Source organism: Saccostrea echinata, unplaced genomic scaffold (genome assembly GCF_033153115.1).
Source record: "Saccostrea echinata isolate AGI-Se365-2 ecotype Australia unplaced genomic scaffold, CSIRO_AGI_Sech_v1 ptg000047l, whole genome shotgun sequence".
Classification (NCBI taxonomy): domain Eukaryota; kingdom Metazoa; phylum Mollusca; class Bivalvia; order Ostreida; family Ostreidae; genus Saccostrea; species Saccostrea echinata.
The window spans coordinates 4,459,259-4,465,258 of NW_026889796.1; positions in this window are offsets into that span (position 1 = coordinate 4,459,259).

Consider the following 6,000-nt stretch of genomic DNA (forward strand, 5'->3'; position numbering starts at 1 on the left):
AGCGAGCTCGTTGCAAAGCAACGAATAGGTCTTCCGTTGGAGCTGCGGAAGGAAGACGTGACCTTGAGTCAAGGTCATGCCACATTCTAAAGTTATTCATGTAAGCAATCTTGTAAGGGGAAGCAACTTACAATATTTCGCTAGGAAAAACTGTAAAGGAATGTACGTGACCTTGAACATTCCAAATGCCTTGCGTCAAACCATGACACATTCTCGTCATAAAACCCAATATGTGTGTTAGCGACTTGAAAAGTTCACAGTGACACGTCATGTTCTTTTAGTCCATACATACAGTCAAAACATCTTATCCTTAGTGACCTTGAACTTGAGTCAAGGCCATGTCACACTCTGCATGATACCAGCAATGTTTCACTAGTACAAATACGGTAGCGAAATTACAGTTTCTCTGTCAGTGACCTTGACTCGACCAAATGACCTTGCATCAAGGCCATAACACACACTGGTTAAAAGCAATCCCAGTCTGTGAGTTTCTGAATGGATAAGTTCAGCCATGTTTTTTCAGATCATACAGCGAGTCGGAATAATTTGTTAGGTTCAACATAATGATTAAAAAATTCATTGAGAATGTTTTATGCCCAGTTTAGATAAGTAGTAAAACGTGGAGATCAGTCCTTTGGATGAGACTGTATAAGGTCTCGTGTCGGGGTAAGTGCTAGCGTGAAAAGGATCTCTCATGCTATAAATTTTGAATTTACCGGGTGGCAGTAAATACTGACAACCGGTAAGTTCAAAATTTACAACATGACAGATCCATGGCACTTGATTCTACCTCTGATTTCAAAAGATTTGCACTGTTCCTGATTTGTATTGTTTGAATGGTCTTTTAAGCTTGAATGCTGCACAGGTGCTTGTGGACAGGACCCCCCCCCCCCCAATATACACCCCGGGGTCCAAGAATATTTTTATTCGTCTTTTTCCATAAATTAATCTTCTAGTACACATTTACAATGTATTCCATATGAAAAATCCATAAAAATAACGTAGAATTAACGTTTTATTAAAAAATCATACCCGCGGTATTATGAAATAGAGAAGGTAAGTCACTTCCATTTGTTAACACTGGACCCCTCTTGGATATCGGGCCTAAAATATCATATACATGTACCTACCACATGTCACCAAAATATCTTATTATATCTTGTTTCATCGTCGCAAGCCACGGGTTTTGTGTCCATTCTATTTCCACAAACCCGTGACTGCCTCCTTCAAATTTCTCTCGTTCTCATGAATATTAATAACATACATTCAACCAATGGAATAACATCTGACGCTTCAAGTCAGAACCAATGAAAATGATCAGTCTATCTTGTATTTGAATGTAACCATAACCACGAGCTGTACATCAACTTCGGTTCGAATTTCCTTTCTTAACGAGTAACGCTATTCAGCGTTCTCACACAACGTCTACATTCGAAACCCTGTATTTTAATGTAAAACCTTGTAAGTATTTTAGAATATACATTACTCACATCTGTTCTTCAGGATCTATCGTATTTTTTTTCAATAAATCTGCCACGCATAGCAAACATGATTTCATTATGGGCGCCGCCATTTAAGCATACCAAAAATCGCTACAGAGTGATTTCATTGGTCAGGGTAAATCTGGCGTCACTTTATAAATATTCAATGATTCAGTCGCGAGAACGAGAGAATTTGGTAGGAGGCAGCCACGTGTTTGTGGAAATAGAATGGATACAAAACCTGTGGCTTGCGACGATGATCTTGTTCCGGTAGATATTTTTGTCTTTAATCGTCCTATTTAAACGGAAGACCTTAAATAGTGTCTGTGGCTGTCACTATTTCGGTGTTTTTCAGAAACTTGATCGTAGAATTAGTCAAAGTCCACAACTGGACAATAAACTGATAAATCGGCTACAGTATATTATCTGTTCACAGAAACGACATATTGAAACTGAAAAAAAAATAATTCATTTCATTGAAATTCTATCATGAGTATTTTGTTTTAATCGATGGACTCGATAAATCAATAAACTGGCCGAAGGAAAAACGTTGCACGTGCCGTAACATTCTGTACGGTTTTTTTTTTATTTTACATTCTACTTGCATAATACATGCACATGTACATGTACATATATATTAAACAGAAACATAAATACCAAGCCCGTCGGCATTTAAAAAAAAGTAATAAAAGATAATTTGATTTGATCTATTTTATTTCATTTAAACTCTATTAATTTGTTTTAAAAGTATGATTGATCTTTTTCCTTTTAATATACACTCAGGGTAAAAAAAAGTATATATTGACTCGCGTAACTTTCATGGTTGTAGTTACATTTGAAAATGAAGAAATAATGAAATAATGAAACGTTGAAGGGACTGGTGTGTTGTATGGCTAGACAACGCCTTGCACATGCGGAGAAATTTACCACAGGTACTCTAGGACAGGTGTGAAACCCCTAGGGCATGCCGTTTCCTGCTCTTGCTCTGCTGATCCCTATACACAGGAAATGATCGCGACTAATACTTAATACACAAAGAAACAGAAAATATATTCAAGTAAACTTGGCATTGATTTTTTTACTTGAGTATTATTGAAAATAATAAGTTTTAGTGATATACCCCCCCCCCCCCCCGTTTTAATTGTTTTGTGAAGTTCATCACCATGCACATTCCATCTTCTGTAATTGGAGAAATGTTTAAATTAAAAACAAACCACTGTTTACAAAAGAAGTAAATATCGAGGGAAAAAAATTGTTATATTTTATTGATATCTTTTATAACGTTCACGCGCCCACTCAATGCAAACGCTCACCATCGAATATTACAGCTTTCCGGTCATTCGACAATTTCAGGGAAATGCTTGCACATTAATACAGTAAAGTGAAATTATTTAAATGAATTATATTGTTCTAAATTTGGTTAAAAAAACATGAACGGTATATAGATATATTTTTTTCCTCATAGGAATGCTGAAAACTGTTAATCGGAACTCGCACTGACTATTGTTTAGCACGTGTATGTAACATTGCAGTTCGCATATAATTTGAAAAGAGAAGTTATTAAAACTTGTATTTCCGACATTAAAATTTGTCACGTTAAACTCTCAAATGACTCAGCTTATAAATAGTTTTCTTGATACTATTTAAAAAAAGATGTTGCTTTAGTATTGATATATAAATTAACAAAATTAATAATTATAAATAAAAAATTTTAAAAAACGATTAAATATATTCTGCTTTACAATTTTTTTTTTTTTGTTGGTCATTCATTATTTTCACCTTTTGCGAAATACAAGAAAATACTTTCATAAATATACATACACTGCGGGATTTTAATTTGTTTTTTTTTTTAAGAGGGAATTTCGCAAAATTCCTGTTCGGGGAGATAACTCCCGTTTGTTTAGATACTAGTTGATCGATGATTTAACCGCGGCGGGGACAGGTAGGTGATGAATTTCCCGCGGACGGAACGCGGTTTACCTGTCTCACCTGGCAAAATCCCGCGTTGTGTTTATACCGCGACGGGGCGCGGGAAATACGGGGTCCGCGTTGCCTGTACTGTACATGTATAGTCAATCAGATTAGAAATACAGCGACTATCAGAATTTCGGGCCGTAAAAAAGATCTGATTTTGATTAGATTTCAGGTGTAGGCGAATGTGTGTGTACTGAGGGGTTAGTTAATTCATTCAAGATTTATTATATTGTTTGTTTGGACGAAGGCTTCATAAAAATATACACACTGCTTGTACAGGTACACATCAATGAATGTTCAGATTAATTCAAAAATCGGCGGACATTAATTTATTTTAGTTATCTAAAGGCAATGTTATTTCCAGAGACATTTATATTTTCTGTTTTTTGTCTCGGATTTTTCTTTTTTGTGATTTACCGGTTTACAAAGGCCTGTGATTTAATAGCTGTTCATAAACGCTTTCAATTAATATATGATCAGAGAAAACGAGACATCTCCCGGTAATTCATTTCTTATGGAAAATATATGGATTGACATCTTAGTATTTACCAGTGTAATTACGATGTTACAACCGTGACGATGATTGGCCAGAAGGACTACCCGTTATGAAAACAACTCATGATCAACTCAGCGGACCTATAATTGACTTTAATATATGCTGTAAATCAATAAAATCATTTCAGTTTAACCGATATTTTATTGCAAAGATAATGGGAAAAAAGACTTGGGATTTAGAATTTTTCTGAATTTCAAACGCTCGATATGCATATATTTGGGGCGCTCTTGCATATGCACTTATAAAACGTGCATGTTTTGTACTTGCATGCGTGTACATTGTATGTATCCGTAAAACTTAAGAGAGCTGATTTTCAGAAAAAATAATGGGAACCTATAAATAATTACATGTTTATCATTTTGTTCGCATACAATAACAAGTTTAGTAGAAAAAAAGTAATTTGTTCAAGGTTAGGTGTCTAATAAATTTGTAATATTCAAATACAGTTACGCATGTATGTCTCATTCTACATATTTTGGAGGCGCGTGTGAATGTGGGATTTTGTATTTCCATACGCTCGATATGCATATATTTGGGGCGCTTTGTATATATACAGTTGTACATTTTAAGGGCGTCGACAAAAGAACGTATATTAGATTACATACATGTACATTTAAGTTTCAAAAGTTCCATTACTAGTAGGAATTAATTAAGATTACATATTTTGAATTTTATTATGAATAAAACAGACAATTAACTCGATATCGAGAAATAAATTGTTTATAAAAATAACTATGCAACTTTCCTGTAATTCAGCGAATATAATATTAAATAAAATACACTAGCGATTTAATCAAAGATATTATGAAATAATCTGAAAAATTCAACATATTTATCCACTCATGACTTAGTTTACAAAGTGAATTTGGAATGGCCATTCTATGATTTGTTTTGTGTATGACTAGGTCGCTGGATCACACACGCCGATTGATCCCCGGTGACCTCCTTTGCCACGCGCTATCGAGGGAGGTGTTACATAATTGTAAACACACAAGGTGAATTTAAAAGGTGTGTACTTAAAGGACTTATCGCATGTTTCTAAATTATTTGAAATTAAAAGCGTATTACGTTCCTTATGACCACAATTTATAAATTCTGTGTTTTTACTGTGGATAAATCGCGGTAATTAACCAATTATTGACTCAAATGAAAACCCCTGAATTAAAAATCTAAGTTAATTAGATAGCGATCACGTGACCCTGTGACGTCAAAGGCGACAATGGCTGATCAGCTCTTCATTAATCTTACTAAAATATACGCGATACAACCTGAATTTTCTGCGTTGTGGAGACCAAATCACTTATTTTATCGATATAAATTAAATATTCAATCTTATATGTTAGAATTGTCAGCAAGAAAAAATCTGAAAAATCTGTTAACTTTGTAAAAATAACAGTGACGATAGCGAGGGAGACGCAGCGAAGACGAAGAAACTCGCCATAACAATGCAATTTGATTTGTCATCTTATCACATGTATTAACTTATTTGATTCACAAATTAAACATTATATAACTTTGTTATTCTTCGTTTTGTATATAACATTAATTTATGCAAGTCTTCATATGTTTTTTAAAGGATGGCGATCTTGAAAAATAATTTCCCGATCTCGAAACATTGCTGTAATTAGAGCTACAGGTTCTAAATGTTTTGAATAAAAAACGAAAATATCTTAAAAGCCTTATACCTTAGAACAAATTAATGTTCGATAGTAATTGAAAAGCATATAAGGAATTAATTTTTTCAGCATTTTTCGTAATTAAGCTGCATTTGTCGTTGATAACTCCGTAAATAGTGTGCATATTCTCATCTCTCTATCACCGAATTGTCGCCTATGACGTCAGAGCAGTATTTCGGCGAAATCCGACTGAAATATGCATATTGCCGTATTTGAATTTCAACTCTCCATATCTCTTAAAATATGCTTTCAACAACGTTTATTGTATTCAGTATTTTAATAAATAAGGTTATAGATAATATTTTTCATAAAA